Source organism: Mastigoproctus giganteus, chromosome 13, assembly GCF_048544385.1.
Source record: "Mastigoproctus giganteus isolate SK-2022 chromosome 13, ASM4854438v1, whole genome shotgun sequence".
Taxonomy (NCBI): Eukaryota; Metazoa; Arthropoda; class Arachnida; order Uropygi; family Thelyphonidae; genus Mastigoproctus; species Mastigoproctus giganteus.
The window spans coordinates 136,770,855-136,788,057 of NC_143587.1; the positions used below are offsets into that span (position 1 = coordinate 136,770,855).

Genomic DNA, 17,203 nt, shown 5'->3' on the forward strand with positions numbered 1-17,203 from the left:
GAGTGTCTCGCTCACAAGCGGGACGCTCTTCCTGAGACTGAAGGATTCATGCTCGCCATCCAAGACCAAGTAATATACACCAGAAACTATAAAAAGTACATCGGAAAAGGGCACGGAATGTCAGATGACACATGTCGACGATGCCACCTGTCCTCAGAAACGATCCAATACATCACCGCAGGGTGCAAGGCGATCACCCAGACTGAGTACACTCATATACATGACCAGGTAGCCAGAATAATACATCAGAAGCTAATGTAGAAATACCAGTTGACCAAAGAAAGTGTACCATACTACACGTACGAACCCCTGGCAGTACCTGGACATTGCTAGTGTTCAGCTAGGTGCCGAACACTAGCGATGTCCAGAAAACCGATGAGGAAAAAATTAGGTAGTACACGAACCTGAGACATGAGATCAAGGAGATGTGGCATAAGCAAGAAGTATCAACCATCGCAATCATCATGTCAACCACCGGTATGGTACCAAAGAGTCTACAAAGCAGCCTAGCAGCAATAGGTCTCCCAGAGAACACCTACAAGTAACTCCAGAAAGTCGCAATCCTGAACACCTGTAGGATAGTCAGAGATTTCTTCGACTGACAGTAATACCAGACATTACAACCACCCTGTGTACTTGGTAGCAGTACCTGTCACCGAGTGGAATTCACGAATGAGGGAAAAACAATATATGAGCAACAATAATAATACATTACAATGCAATTTTATTTATCAAGAGAATTCGTTTACAATAAATGAACTTGTTAAGAAAAGTAAATTTCTGGACAACAAGTTGTAATTCTTCCTTTACAACAGTTTTGTACAAATTTGTTATCTTACAGAAAAGACTATGAAGTCACTACACATAGTATATTCCACACTGTAAACAGAGGTAGTAGTTTATCTGCATATCAATTCTAATCTATTGTGTCATTGAGTATCAAGAATTTTCTTATTAGGAATTTTAATTTGGAGATGTGTAACTTCGCGTGAGCCTGAAATCAATTCTAGCCAACAAGTTGTTTATTATATTCATTGTGTGCCTATCTCCAAATCTATTTAGTATCCTAGGTGAGGCAAAGTAATTGCTTTTGGGTTCCTTAAATTTTGTGAGACATTTCTTTGCAGATTCGACTCTTCCAAAATAGTGTTAAGATTTTTTAAGAATAGATTTAACTTCAGTTTTTGAACTGGATACAGTATTTTATGTTTCAACAAAAATTGCCTTCTCTTGTTCAGGTCATTCCAAGAGTTTGTCCCCATGAAAAGTTTTAGAATCCTATTCATTAAGTTGTTTATTGCCCTTATTTCTGTTTTATTTGCTTGTGCCCATATATTCACTAAATAATTGAGTTGGGAGTCCACTAATGCATAAAATAAGGTAACTTTTGTTCAAAGTTTTAACTTATTCTTAATGTAGTAAAAAAAGTACACATAAAATCTCATTTTTTTTGTACAAATTTGTTATATGCATTGCCCAATTGTAGTCAATCCAAAACCCAAGGTAGCAATGATTTGAAACTTCTTCCACAGTTAGATATTTGCAATTCTGGAAATTCTGATCATGTAGGCATTCATGTTTATGTAATTTAATAGAGGGATGAATGTCGAAGGTTTGATGAGGAGGTCTTATTACCAAAAATTTTGTTTTTTCAAAGCTGAGTGCTAATTTATTATCGTGCAACCAAGTTTGTAAATGTATTGCATCCTGTTGTAAATCATTCTCCATATTTGTTAGGTTCTTTCCTATTGTATATAAGATTATATCATCTGCATAAATTTTTATAAAGGAGTTCTTAATTACTTCGAATATGTCATTTATATAGATGTTGAACATGATTGGCCCAGCATGTGTGCTCTGAGGTACTCCTCTCTTTACATTATAAGATTTTCCCTTTGTATTTTCTACTTCTACTGTTATTTTTCTCTTGGTTAAATAATTTGCTAGGAGTTGATTGAGTCTTCCCCTTATACCATATTTCAGTAATTTCTGTTGCAATATTGGGATATCAATTAAGTCATATGCTTTGGTCAAATCTATAAATAAAATCAATATGAAGTTATTGTTGTTTAAATGTAAGTTTAGAGAGTCTACTATGTTCTCTAATGTCTGTGTGCTCTTGCCCTTCTGATATGAGAGTAGAGAGTTGTTTAACAGTCCATATTGATGTAAATATTTGCTTATATGGGAAAATATATAATTTTCTATTATCTTATTTAAAATTGACTGTATTGTTATTGGTCTGTAATTGCAAAAGTCATCAGGTGGTCCCTTTTTATATATAGGAATTCCTTAAATGAGAGTAAATTTGTAGGATACCTTCCCGACTCCGTGCTATTAGCTCTACCAAGAGAACAGAGAATTGTTCTTTGTTTCTCTTTACCTCGGTTACTGTAATACAGTCCAGTCCGTAAGATTTTTCTTGTTCTTTAATTGTTCTATAATTTTAAGAATCTCAGTATAATGTGGAGCTAAGACTACACAAGAGTTCATTATCTGAGGCAGCCTATCTTGTTGAGTAAAGGAATCTTGGCAATAATATATTAAATATCTGTTGAGATCTAATACAGCTTTGGCAAACCTATTTGCAGCCTCATATTGTTTGTTTGCACCAGAAATCTGTTCTACTAGTGTTTTAATTTGGTTTCCTCTTGACTTTTTCTTCCTTGTACTTAACATGTTATTTATAATGCTCCATTTATCCTTTTGTGTTATCTGCTTATCAATGAAAAGATGATTGTAATAAGTGTTTTTTTTGCTTTTTTATCATACCTGTCACTTTATTTCTGAGTGTTTTATAATTGTGATAATGTTCTTTCTTTGATGGACAATTTCTATACTGTCTGAAATATTTATCCCTTTGTACCATTAGTTCTTCCATTTATTTAGTCATCCAAGGTTTCCTAAGCTTAATCCTGCTACTCCCAGTGTTTGTGTTGTTGGCTGTGTGATTAACTTTTCTCTCGGTATTAAACCTCAAATTGTTTATAATTTGTATTATCTTATTTGAAAAAACATTTACAATAATAATAATAATAGCCTTGCAATAAATTCGGCCCTGGAGACATTGCGTAAGGATCAAGGGGTAGAATTTTTTTCAGCCTGGTGTATGTTTGTTGACAGGAGAGACTTCTACTACAGGGATGGTGTATAGTGAAATAGAAGGGGTGCGAGAATATTTTCTGTTGCTATTGAGAAGTGTTAGGTGGGTCGGAAAGCAGCTAGCTTGGGAAGGTACACAGACTGAAAAGTTAACAGGCAGAGGCAAAAGTGATTCTTGCACTGCTTCTATCAGAATGAGCAGCAGCATGGAAAGCAAGACAATGGAGATTTCCATTACTGTTGGTAGTCATAGTGGAACAATAATTACATGGGCTGTGTTAGGGTAACAAAGAATAGAAACAGGTGCTTGTATACTTGCATGTACACCAATGCTAGGGAGTATAGTTAATAAATTTGATGATCTTGAAGTGCTAGTCAAGGCATCAAAGGCAGATATTGTTGAGATATCAGGATGTGGTGTCACATAGAATAAGCAGTGCAGAATTTGCAATGTGGGGGAGTACAATATGTACAGGCAGGATTGACAGGACAAGAAGGGAAGGAGGGTGTATGCTGTTAGTTAAGAAAACACATAAAATCTAAGGAAGTGTATCCAATTGATTTTGGTGGACAAATGCAATGTTGTGTCTGTTTGGTGTGATATAAGCAATGGGAAAGGAAAAGTGAGAGCAGGTATGTGTTTTAGGGCGTGATGAATCTGATTAGCATAATGAGCAATTGCGCAGAGAAATAAAGTGGTCCACTAAATCAGAACTTCTTAAATGGGGAATTTCAACTTTCCAGATATTGACTGGAACTTGTGGATTTGTGACTCGCACGCTAGCAAGAATTTTTTGGATTTATTGGATGCCTGTTTTCTACAGCAGCATGTTCCAGAGGTAACCAAAGGGAGTAATACTCTTGATCTGATTATCAGCAGTGAATATTCATGCATCAAGAATTTGCAGATAAAAGAACCACTGAGTGGCATTGATCACAATGTACTAATATGGGAATTACTTAAAGATATAATTACCATCAAGGCTAAAGGGAAGCGCTTTTTGCTTTCGTAAAGGTGACTACAGGGGGTCTTAGATAGTTTTAGGACAAGAAGGGAGGAGGGTGTATGCTGTTAGTTAAGAAACACATAAAATCTAAGGAAGTGTATCCAATTGATTTTGGTGGACAATGCAATGTTGTGTCTGTTTGGTGTGATATAAGCAATGGGAAAGGAAAAGTGAGAGCAGGTATGTGTTTTTAGGCGTGATGAATCTGATTAGCATAATGAGCAATTGCGCAGAGAAATAAAGTGGTCCACTAAATCAGAACTTCTTAAATGGGGAATTTCAACTTTCCAGATATTGACTGGAACTTGTGGATTTGTGACTCGCACGCTAGCAAGAATTTTTTGGATTTATTGGATGCCTGTTTTCTACAGCAGCATGTTCAGAGGTAACCAAAGGGAGTAATACTCTTGATCTGATTATCAGCAGTGAATATTCATGCATCAAGAATTTGCAGATAAAAAGAACCACTGAGTGGCATTGATCACAATGTACTAATATGGGAATTACTTAAAGATATAATTACCATCAAGGCTAAAGGGAAGCGCTTTTTGCTTTCGTAAAGGTGACTACAGGGGGTCTTGGATAGTTTTTAAATTCTGTACAGTGAGATCAACTGATGATGTTACCAATGTTGAATTCTAAATGAGAAGCCTGCGGGGACTAAATCTTGTAGGCTACTAGGCTTTTCATTCCAACTGAGAAATACTGTTCGAGGTTCAGCCCTAAATGGATTCCAGATGAATTAATGAGGCTCGTGGCAGAGAAGAAAAATGTATGGGTTGCATATAAATAATCAGGCGATTCAGAAGCCTATTGCAGATATAAACTTGTCTGTAATCAAGTCACAAAGAAGGTTGGCAAGCGGAAGGCAGATTACAAGAAATCTTTGGGAAAGGATGCAAAGAAAAACAGCGAAGAGTTCTTTACTTATATAAACTCTAGAAGGAAAGGGATGAATCAAATTGACCATTTAAAATAGATGGGTTGACTATTGATGATCATGCTCAGGTAGCTGATAAACTGAATGCATATTTTTGCATCTACATTCATACATGAGGAGTTATTCAATAAGTGGTTCTAGAGGTGTATCAAACTCTAACAGGGAGCTAAGAGATTTTGTAATAACTTGAGAGCAAATTGGAGGAGAAATTGTTGAAGTTAAACAGAAAAAGACACCTGGGCTAGACAGGATCTATCTAGTTATATTGAAGGAGGCAGCACAGGAGGTAAGTAAACCCTTAGCCATAATTATGAGAGCTTCCTTGGACTCAAGGGAGGTCCCCATGGACTGGAGTTGTGAAAATGTATCACCAATTCATAAAGGCGGTTCAAAAGGTGACACAAGTAACTATAGACCTGTGAGTTTAACTTGTGTTCTGGGGAAAATAATGGAATCACTGTTAAAGAAGCATTGCAGGATCATCTAGACAAGACTGCAGTAATAAAAAAAAATAATAATAAATTTTCTGTTTATACTCTGGGACGACCAAAACGGTCAGAGGAGTTTACAAGATACACAGAATACAAGAAACAGCACCGTATTCATCAGTTACAGTCTTGCACCCTGGTCACTCAAGGCATGTGTACTTACGCACCAGTGAGCCTGACCACCAGGCTACGGCGACACAGCATGGGGTTTTTTAAAGGAGTTCTTCTCTGACCCAATTTGATTGGATACTACGATGTGGTCACAAAGGAACTGAATGCCAAAAGTAATTTTGATATCAAATACTGGATTTCAGGAAAGCTTTTGATACTCTTGCACATGGAAGACTGCTGTACAAATTGGAGAGGTATGGCATTAAGGGTAAGTTACTACAATGGGTAAAGGAATGGTTGAGTGGGAGATGAAAAAAGTGTTGGAAACTGCTCTTCGTGGACAAATGTTATTATGGAGTTCACCAGGGTTTGGGGTTGTGCCCCTTGTTTTGTTTATTCATAGATGATATTGACGAAAGTATATCAGGATTAATGTCTTAGTTTGCAGATGATACAAAGGTTGGCTTGGTTGTTAACGGAAAGTGAAAAAAGACCTGAGGATAATGGTGCAATCAAATATGAATTTCGCTGAGTGGTGCACACAGGCTGCCGGAGCAGGTAATGGAGCCTTGTCAATGATATATAGGATTTATGCTAGCAGGGTCAGGTGGTAATTATCCCATTGTACAAGGCAATGGTCAGGCCACACAGGGAGCACTGTCCACAGGTCATTTTTTGGAAGGGATGTTAGAGTTGCTAGAACGAGTACAAAGAAGGGCAACAAGATTAGTGAGGGGAACAAAGGGGTGCTCTTACCAAGAAAGGCTTGAGTTCTGCAAATGGCAGTGCCTGGAGAGTAGGCACCTGCAATGTGATTCGATTGAGTTGTATAACACCTTGAATGGGTTGAGCAAGCTGAATGCCAATGCGATTCTTTCTCTTGCTCAGATTAAGAACCTGAGGGGGCATAAAATTCAAATTGAGGAAAGGCAGTTGTATAATGGATGTGCCGAAATTTGCCTTTATCCAGTCAGGTGGTTGATTGGTGGAACAGGCTTCCATATTTTGTTGTGGAAGTTGATAGCCTAAATAAAATTTTTGGTTGATGCAGCATAAGTTTGCTTTCTTGCATCGTGTGCCTGTACTAATGCTACTAATATTTTGATCGTAACTCACACAAATACAGGTTGGTTATAATTAAGCTTGGTTGTTAACGGAAAGTGATGGAAGAAACCCAGGGGTTTCCTCCATCTCCGTGTTGTGTACTCTGTTTATGAAACACAGAACACTGTGAAGGCCAGAGATTTTAAAAGTGTAAGGTACATGTTTATGCTATGTAGTGTCACGTTGTGTTGTTCCTCTGACCTTTTAGCCGCTGGGCCCCTAGTGGGAACCCCCCCCATTTCCCACACTTAGCCCTGAGGAGGCAGGTTAGGCATAGAGGAATCGCATTAGAAGTAAGCACTCTGGCAGGCCTTGCCACCTAATTTCCTAAGATTTCAGTGGCAAGGGCCTAAAAAAAAAAATAAAATTAAATAATAAAAAAAAATAATAGTAAAAAAAATAATAATAAATAAATAAATAAAAATCAAATAAAAAAAAATAATAAATAAAAATAATAATAAATAAAAAAATAAATAAAAATAAAATAAAATAAAAAATAAAAAAAATAAATTTAAAAAAAGAATAAAAAAAAATAAAAAAAAATAAATAAATAAAAATCAAATAAAAAAAATAATAAATAAAAATAATAAATAAAAAAATAAATAAAATAAAATAAAAAATAAAAAAAATAAATAAATTTAAAAAAAGAATAAAAAATAAATAATAAAAATAAATAAAAAATAAAATCTGTAATTAGCAAAACTATGATCATAATTTCTCCCCAATCAGGGAGAAATAATATAAGAATAATAAACTAAAGTAAACTATTATATCCGAATTAAATTCATCTGCCGTGCTGTGTGTCTTATGTCTGTTAATTGCGTGTGTTCTATGTTCTACGATTTGTCTCTTTTGCTGGACGAAAAACCCGTTTCTGGGGGAAAATCTTGTTATCTATGCCGGAGACTGACTAACTCAGCCGCGGAGTTAAAATAGCCCATTAAAGTTCCTCGCATCATCGACAGGATTCGAAACCGGGCATTTTCCACCCAGTGTGGGGAGGACGGTGACGATACCACGGTGCTACTCACGCAGACATATATTATAATAATAATAATAATAATAATTTTGCTATAAGCTTCAAGTTTGTAACTAACAATACTTCTATAAAGTCAGCCTCTTGGGTAGGACAGTTGGTAGAATTGCCGTTATTCCCACACTAGGTGGAAAAATACCTGACTCGATAATGTGAAGAATTTTTTTGGGCCTTTTTCAGAACGTGGCTGAGTTAATCGGTGTCAGTTGACTGAAGCGTGGTTTTTTCCCCCGTAAACTAAGGTTTTTCATCTAGCAAACACAAAATCAAACTCAGAACGCACGCAGTTTATAGACTGCGCCTATACGGGCGTAAACCGGGCCTGCCCATTACTAGGTAGGTATGCCATGATTTCTGTCCAGTTAGTGTACAAGCGTAGATGAGCGGTAGTCACAATTCAGAGCAATTGAGCGGAATAATATTATTATTATTAGCCATATGGTGCAAGGAAGCCTGAGGCTTTTGCTGCACCAGCCAAAAAAAAAAAAAAAAAAAATCAGAAAATCAAAAATCCAGCTTAGGGTCCAGAGCTGGATATCATCATTCCTCTTTTTCTTGGTGATTCCCTTCTATTTCCCTCTCTCTCTCTCTCTCTCTCTCTCTCTCTCTCTCTCTCTCTCTCTCTCTCTCTCTCTCTCTCTCTCTCTCTCTCAGGGAATTCAGAATTTTTTTTTTTTTTTTGGCTGGTGCAGCATAAACCTCAGGCTTCCTTGCACCATATGGCTAATAATAATAACATTTGAATACTTCAGTTTTTAGATTTATACTTGCCTTGTCTCTTAATTAAAAAAATATTTATTTTTATGCTTTTTTTTTTTTTCAACTTTCCGACTCTGTTTCACTCTTTACCAAATTTCTGCACAGTGGCATTTCTTGCAGAAAATATTGCAGCAAGATAATAATTGCCAACCATCTTTTAACCGTCTTTCACAGAGTAGTAGATATTACTCTGTGCCGTCTTTCAAGTAACATATACCACAGAGAACTCTGTGATAATAATTGCCAACCATCTTAATTTAAAAAATATTTATTTTTTATGCCTTTTTTTTTTTTTTCCACTTTCAGACTCTGTTTCATTCTTTATCAAATTTCTGTACAGTGGCATTTCTTGCTGCAAGATAATAATTGTCAACCATCTTTTAACCGTCTTACTCTGTGCTGTCTTTCAAGTAACATATACCACAGAGGAGTTACTACTCTGTGACAATGACGGCAGCTCATTGTCAGCGTGTGGAGCGACTCATTGTCAGGAGTCGGGAAATGGAATAAGCAACACTGAAGCTTTAAATAACAGGTTTTTCGTAACAAAGACTTTGCGAAGCCAATCGCACATTCAGTCAGAGTTGACGTGCAAGGAGTGCTGGTAATTGCAGACGTAATGGATTATTCTTTTATGCACAGAGTAGTAAGATATACTACTCTGTGCTTTTAGTCATACCAATTTGTTTAGGCCGAGACAGAGTAGTAAGATACTACAGTACTGTATGGTTACTGAGTCCCGTTACTCAACGGACTGTTTCGTGGCTGATAGAGTACAGTACAGAGAAGTGAGATATTATTATTATTATGCTTAGCCATATGGTGCAAGGAAGCCCGAGGCTTATGCTGCACCGACCAAAAAAAAATTTCCGAGTTACCCTGAGAGAGAGAGAGAGAGAGAGAGAGAAAGAAAGTGAGAGAAGTAGAAAGGAATCACCAAGAAAGAGAAGAATGATGATATCCAGCTCTATGTTACTACTCTGTGGAGTACAGTATAGAGAAATAGAAATGTGATTATGCATTTTACGTAATGAGGGTGCAGTTGACTCGAACCCAGTTTCTCTTCCTTTGTCTTATGTAATAGCATAACATCTTTCTCTGTCTTATGTTATTGTTTGTTTCTGCTAGAGGTGACAACAGTTTGTAATATGTAATGTTGGCAAGTAAGGTGTTTTTCAAGTTAAGATTGCTTGTAAAGACCATTATTTTAAACTACATTACTGTTATCAATTTTTATTGCAAACGACAACCACAAAGTATGTGGGATAAAGGAAGGGATTTTTATTTCGATTTTTATAATTAGCCCAGACATTTTTAAACTGTGTGTGACTAATTGATATTAAAAAATGTGAATGTCTAATGAGAAGTGTTTAGAGAGGTAATCATAAAAGCCATTAAGCATTTTACACCAACCAAGATTTTGTTCAAGATTTACTAAAATGATTGTCAGTTGGACTGATGAGCTTAGTGACAGAGAAAAAAAAAAAAAAAAAAAATGCACAATATTGTAAATTTTCAGGTGATAGAGACCTGTAAGTACAAACTTGTGTATAATGAACTTGCTTAGGGCAGTTAGGCAGGCTGAGGCAGATTACCTGATGTCTTTGGTTAACAGTGCAAATAAAATTTCAATGATACACAGGAACTCTGCTAGCAGTGATAAGGATGTCATTATTCCATTGTACAAGGCAATGGTTAGGTTGCATCCTGAGTAGTGTATACAGGTCTGGAGGCCTCATTTTAGGAAAGATGCAGAGAAGGGCAATGAGATTGATGAAGGGAACAAAAGAGTGGTTTTACCAAGAAAGGCTTCCCTTTTGCAAATTGCAGCATCTAGAGACTAGGTGGGCTTCTGCAAGGTGATCTGATTGAAGTGTGTAAGGCTTTGAATGGATTGAGCATAAATTCAAATTGAGGAAGGATGGTTGCAGGATAGATGTGCAGAAGTTAGCCTTCAGCTGGTAGGGGTTGATTGTTGGAAGAAACTTCCATCTGTTGTGAAAGTGGGTAGTTTGAATAAATTCAAAGAAGAACTGGGAAAATTATTTGAGGGGATGGACAAGTGATGTGGGAATTTTTTTTTTTTTTTGGCTTATTTCCTATTAAGCTTGTTTTCTTGCATCATTTGCCACTACTCATACTGAAAGCAACAAGGAATTTTTTGCTTGTGTTAACACCAGAAGGAAAGGGATGAATCACATTGGTTCACTGAATATGAATAGACTAAATGTTGATGAACCTATGCTGAACTGAATAAATATTTTGTATCTACATTCAGCTGTGAAGTTTTTGGAGATGGGATTAGAAGAATTCTATCATTTACATTTTTATCTAATACTGATTGAATTTTATGGCAACAGAAAGTAAGGTGGAAGAGAAATTGCTACAATTAAAAATGAAAAAAGTGCATGGCTTGTGGGGGTGGATGATTGGATCTATCCAATTACATTAAAAGAAACTGCAAAAAAAGTTGCTAAACATTTAATTCTAATAATGAGCTTTAGATTCAGGAAGACCCTGCAGATTGGAAATGGGTAACTGTATCTCCTCTTCACAAAGATAGTTCAAATGGATGAAGTGGATAACTACAGATACGTAAGTTTAATGTCTATGCCAGGGCAAATAATGCAATGAACAGTTGGCGTTATTAATGGCAAATGATGCAAGGAAGCGACCTTTACAGCATCACCAACCCACCTGCACCATTTGTCCATCTTTAATAATCTGTCTAATCATTTAAATTTATTCAAACTGTCCACTTCTGCAACATGAGATAGAAATTTGTTCTTACAATTAGTTACTTTCTGATTGAAAGCAAATATTTGCACATCAATCATCTAACGAGTCTTGAATTTAAAATTGCCCCCTTATATGTATTATCCAAGGAAAAATAAGGATGCCACGGCATATAGTTTACTTGATCAGATTAATGCCTTAAACACCTCAATCAGGTCTTGCAGGTGCCTAGTTAGTTTTTATATGCTCCAGTTTCAGAATTGATGTCTTCCTTGGTAAGAGTACCCCTTTGTACTCCTGATTGATCTTTTTGTTTTTTTCATTTTTACAGCAGATCTATTTTTTTCCTAAAATGAAGCTTCCAAACCTGTAAGCAGTACTCAACACACATCCTAACCATTGCCTTATAAACAGGATAATCGCCTCTCTGTTCCCGATGGAACAATTTCTGAATATCATTGTCCCCCCCGCCCCATGAACCAGGGGCTCACATCTGGTGAGTATGGACTTGGCACACCCAGGGTCCTAAGCTGGATATCATCATTCTTCTCTTACTTGGTGATTCCCTTCTACTTCTCTCTCTTTCTCTCTCTGGGTAAATTGGGTTTTTTTTTTTTTTTTTTTTTTGTTTGTGCAGCAAAAGCTTTGGCTTCCTTGCACCATATAGCTAATAATAATAATAACTATCCTAGCAGCCTGATTGCACTCTGAGAACTTCATATCATGCTGCACAATCATTAGGTCTTTTTTGGTTCCCCATCACCAATTGGCATGCTATACAGCTATCCAAATGCATTTAGCATTAGTAGAGGCATATGATGCAAGAAACCAAGTTTATACAGAATCAGCCAAAAAAAAAAAAAAAAAAAAAAAACATTTCCTATTTCACCCATCCGATCGCTCTAAAAGTTTGTCCAGTTTTTCCTTGAATTCATTTAAGCTATCAACTTCCACAACAAAATAACCCCAGGGGCTCACATCTGGTGAGCATGGGCTTGGCACACACAGGGTCCTGAGCTGAATGTCGTCATTCTTATCCTTCTTGATGATTCCCTTCTGCTTCTGACTCTCTCTCTCTCTCTCTCTCTCTCTCTCTCTCTCTCTCTCTCTCTCTCTCTCAGGGTAATTCAGATTTTTTTTTTTTTTTTTTTCCTGCTGGTGCAGCATAAGCTCCGGGCTTCCTTGCACCATATGGCTAATAACAATAATAATAACAGATGGAAGTTTGTTCCAGCAATTAACCACGCACTGGCTAAAGGCAAATTTCCACACATCTGTTCAACAACTGTCTTTCTTCAATTTCAGTTTATGCCCCCTTAGGTTTGTAATCTGATCAAGAGGAAGAATCCCATTAGCATTGAGCCTGCTCAAACCATTGAAGGCCTTATACACCTCAATCAGATTACATCGCAGGTGAATCAAGACACTGCAAATTGTAGAACTTAAGCTGTTCTTGGTAAAAGCACCCTTTTGTTTCCCTCACCTTATTGCCCTTCTCTGTACTCGTTCTAGCAACTCTACATCCTAAAATGAGGCCTCCAGACCTGTATGCAGTACTCAAGGTGTGGCCTGGCCATTGCTTTATACAAGGAGATAATCACCTCCTTATACCTGCTAGCAAAATTCCTGTATATCATTGACAAGACCCCCTGAGTTGCTCTGGCAGCCTGTCTGCAGTGCTCAAAAAACTTCATATCTGACTGCACAATTATCCCCTGTCCTTTTCATTCTCCACTACCCTGAGTGTAGTTCTATACAGTTTGTAGGTTACTCTGGGGTTACTGCTACCCATATTCTGTATTTTGCATTTATCATTGTTAAACTTCAGTTGCCACTTCTCAGCTCATCGGACCAAATTTTCTATATCCTTTTACAGTAGCATGCTGTCATTACTGTCATTAACAACCCTGCCAGCATTTGTATCATCTGCAAACTTGGACATTAAGCCTGATATACCTTCATCAATATCACTGATAATTATACAAAATAACAATGGTCCCAACACGAAACCCTGGGGAACCTCACTAATAACATTAGAACACGAAGAGCAGTGTCCATTGATTACCACTCTGTCTTCTCCCACTCAACCATCCTTTTATCCATTGTAGCAACTTGCCCTTAATGCCATACTGCTCCAATATGTATAGTGTTCAAAAGCTTCCCTGAAATCCAAGTATATGATATCAAAGTTATGTTTTGCATCCAGTTCTTTTGTGTCCAAATTATAATATCCAATTAAATTTGTCAGACAAGACTTCCTCTTAAAAAACCCATGCTATGACTAAATTATTACTGCAGTCTTATCTAGATAATCCTGCAATGCTTCTTTAACCAGTGACTCCATTATTTTCCCCAGAACAGAAGTTAAACCAAGATGTCTTTAATTCTAATGTCTGTAATTACTGGTGTTGCCCTTTGATCCCCTCTTTGTGAATTGGGGATACATTTGCACATATCCTGTATGTGTGCACTTTCCCCTGAGTCCAAGGATGCTCTTATAATTATGGCTAAAGGTTTGCTTACTTCCTTTGCTACCTCTAATATAACTGGATAGATCCTGTCAGCCGCAGGTGCCTTTCTTATGTTTAACTTCAACAGTTTCTCCTCTACTTTTCTCTCAGTTATTACAAATTCATTTAGTTCTCTGTTACAGTTTAATAAGCTTCTACCTCAACTTCCCTACAGAATTCCTCGTGTGAATGTAGATGCAATATACTTATTCAGTTTGCTAGCTACCTGAGCAGGATCATCATCAGTCAAACCATCGATATCAAGTGGACCAATCTGATTCAATCCCTTCTAGAATTTTCATAAGTAAACGCGTCTTTGCTATTTTTCTTTGCATCCTTTGTCAAAGTTTATTATTATTATTATTATTATTAGCCATATGGTGCAAGGAAGCGTGAGGCTTATTTTGCACCAGCCAAAAAAAAAAAATTTCTGACTTACCCTGAGAGAGAGAGAGAGTCAGAGTCAGAAGTAGAAGGGAATTACCAAGAAAAAGAAGAACGATGATATCCAGCTCAGGACCCTGGGTGTGCCAAGCCCATACTCACCAGATGTGAGCCCATGGGATTGTTTTGTTGTAATCTGCCTTCACTTGCCTAATCTATTTTGTGACTTGATTACAGACTAGCTTATATCTACTATGGACTTTTGTGTCGCCTGAAAATTTTAGGTGAAAGGATTCTGCCACGAGTCTTATTAGTTCATCTGACCTCCATTTAGGCCTAAACCTTGAACAGTATTTCTTAGTTGGCATGAAAAGCCTAGTATGTGTAGAAAAGTAATGTCATCAATTGGTCCCACTATACTGTATAGAATTTAAAACTGAGACTACTGTTTTACTGAGACCTTTACGAATGCAAAAACCCTTCCCTTTCCCCCAATTGATGGTTGCATATTTAAGTAAATCCTACATCAGTACAGTGTAATCGCTACCACTAAGTGGTTCCTTTATCTGCAAATTCTTAATGCATGAATAATCACTGCTGATATCTGATCAAAAGTATTACCTTTGATCAGATTATCAGCGGTGCTGCTGTAGAAAGTAATCATCCAGTAAATACACAAAAGTGTTGTTTATCAATGTTACTTGTGTATTTATCAATGTTAAACTTCAATTTCCACTTCTCAGCTCATTTTCATAATTTCTCTAGATCTTTATCTAAACATAGGACAGATTGGAAGGTCTTAACTAGGAAAATACCAAGAAACATTTTAGGTGAAAGGATTCTGCCTTTTCTGAGTTTGACTTAAAGAGATTAATTTTATATAAAGTTTCATGTATATTTGTGTAAAAATTTCATTTAATTTTTTTAAGAAAAAAATTGCCATAATCAATAAATATGCAGTTATATATTATTATTGTTAGCTAAATGGTGCAAGGAAACCTGAGGCTTATTATGCACCAGCCAAAAAAAAATTCCTGAGTTATCCTAAGAGAGAGAGAGAGAGAGAGAGAGAGAGTCAAAAGGGAATCACCAAGAAAGAGAAGAATGATGATATATTGATTGAAAATGTATTGTTCTTCCCTTCCTCCCTTTGAGCAGCATGGCTTCCTTTGAGTCTTAAGGCACAAAGTGGGTTCCAAAAGGATATAACTGAAAATTCTTATGAGGGTTGGGGGAACTTCTAAGTTTTGCAGAGCAACTCAAAATTAAGTTATACAGGGTGTCTCAAAAATATTGGTACAAACGTTTAGGGGAGGTAGGTAACATCTAAAGGAATGTGAATTGCATAGGAAACCATAACCGAAAACGTCACCATAAGTCGGTAGACGGCGCTGTTCGTCAGTTCGTGAGAGGGAAAATTTATGCAGTAGTCGCCGCACGAAGAGCACGCAATTGATATACAAACTGTGAGCAGGCAGATATGCACCTAGTGTATGGATTAGCAGAGGGCAATGGACGAGCCGCTCAACAAATTTATTGAGAACGCTTCCCAGACAGACATGTACCGGATCACCATTTGTTTGCATGTGTGCATCAAAATTTGTGTGATTATCGGTCATTTAGAGGTAACAGGAGTAGTGCAGGCAGACCATGTTCGATGCGAACTCCCGCTATGGAAGAAAGTGTGTTGAATGCTGTCCAGAATAATCCTACTACCAGCACACGTGCCGTTGCCTCTGCCTTAGGAGTGTCTCGTTGTGTACAGCATGTCTGGCATGACGATTCCTTACACCCCTTTCATCTCCAAAGGGTTCAGTTACTGCTCCCCTAAGACCATCCTGCACGTGTGGCTTATGCGCAGTGGTTTCTCCAAGAAAGTGTTCAACAAGACTTGAATTTTCCAGCCTTTGTTTTGTTCACGAATGAGGCTTATTTCACTCGGGAAGGCTTATTCAATCAGCACAATGCTCGTGTGTGGGCTCACGACAACCCACATGGTATGCGGCACACCGTGTGGGTTGCACACATTTATTCGCAATAAATGCGTGGGCAAGTATGGTCGGTGACTGCTTAGTCGGCCCATACCTGTTACTATCCCGCATGAACTCTGCTAAATGTCGGATCTTTCTTGAACAAGTTCTACCAGGGTTACTTGACGATGTTCCAGCAAATGTGAGACGCAATATTTGGTTTCAAGATGACGGGGCACCTGCCCATTATGGAAGGTGTGTTCGTGACCATTTGAATAGGCGTTTTGGCGATGGTAGACCCGTTGCCTGGCCCCCACACTCACCATTTATCGAACCTTGATTTCTTTCTGTGGGGGGGGGCCCTCAAATCTATCCTATCGTGTATGAATTGCCTGCGGAAATAGAAATGAATCTCGTGGCGAGACTCGTCTGCACTGCTGCTACTACTGTCAAAGAAACTCCAGGTGTGTTTGACCGTGTCCGCCAATCCATGCTATGTCGGTGTCACGCATGCATTGCGTCTCATGGTGGAACCTTCGAGCATCTGTTGTAACATCATGAAATGCATCCATCTCGTACTCCATTGTTAATATTATGTCAAATAAATGTTTGCCACTAATTACTGTTTTGTGTCATTTCTGCTTCTTGTGCCTCTGCTACTACTTTCCCGTGACGTTTCCGGTTATGGGTTCCTGTGCAATTCACATTCCTTTAGATGTTACCTACCTCCCCTAAAGGTTTGTACCAATATTTTTGAGACGCCCTGTATATGCAGAAAGTCAGTATTCTGTAATACAGAGACCAAATTGATCAATAAATATTGAGGGCACTCAATCTTTCGGAAGTCACTGATACTGAGCCAGCATAAATGAGCCAGTAGTATTGTTATTAACCCCAGGGGCTCACATCTGGTGAGTATGGGCTTGGCACACCCAGGGTCCTGAGCTGGGTATCATCATTCTTCTTCTTGGTGATTCCCTTCTACTTCTGACTCTTGTTTTCTCTCTCTCTCTTGGGGTTTTTTCAGAATTTTTTTTTTTTTTTTTTTGACTGGTG

At 37.6% G+C, this 17,203-nt stretch overlaps 1 protein-coding gene across 1 annotated transcript in view; it reads left to right on the top strand.

Annotated features, from left to right (window-relative positions):
• LOC150076467 (protein-lysine N-methyltransferase EEF2KMT) overlaps positions 1-17,203 on the top strand; it is a 196,603-nt gene that overhangs the window by 18,507 nt on the left and 160,893 nt on the right. The window lies entirely within an intron of this gene.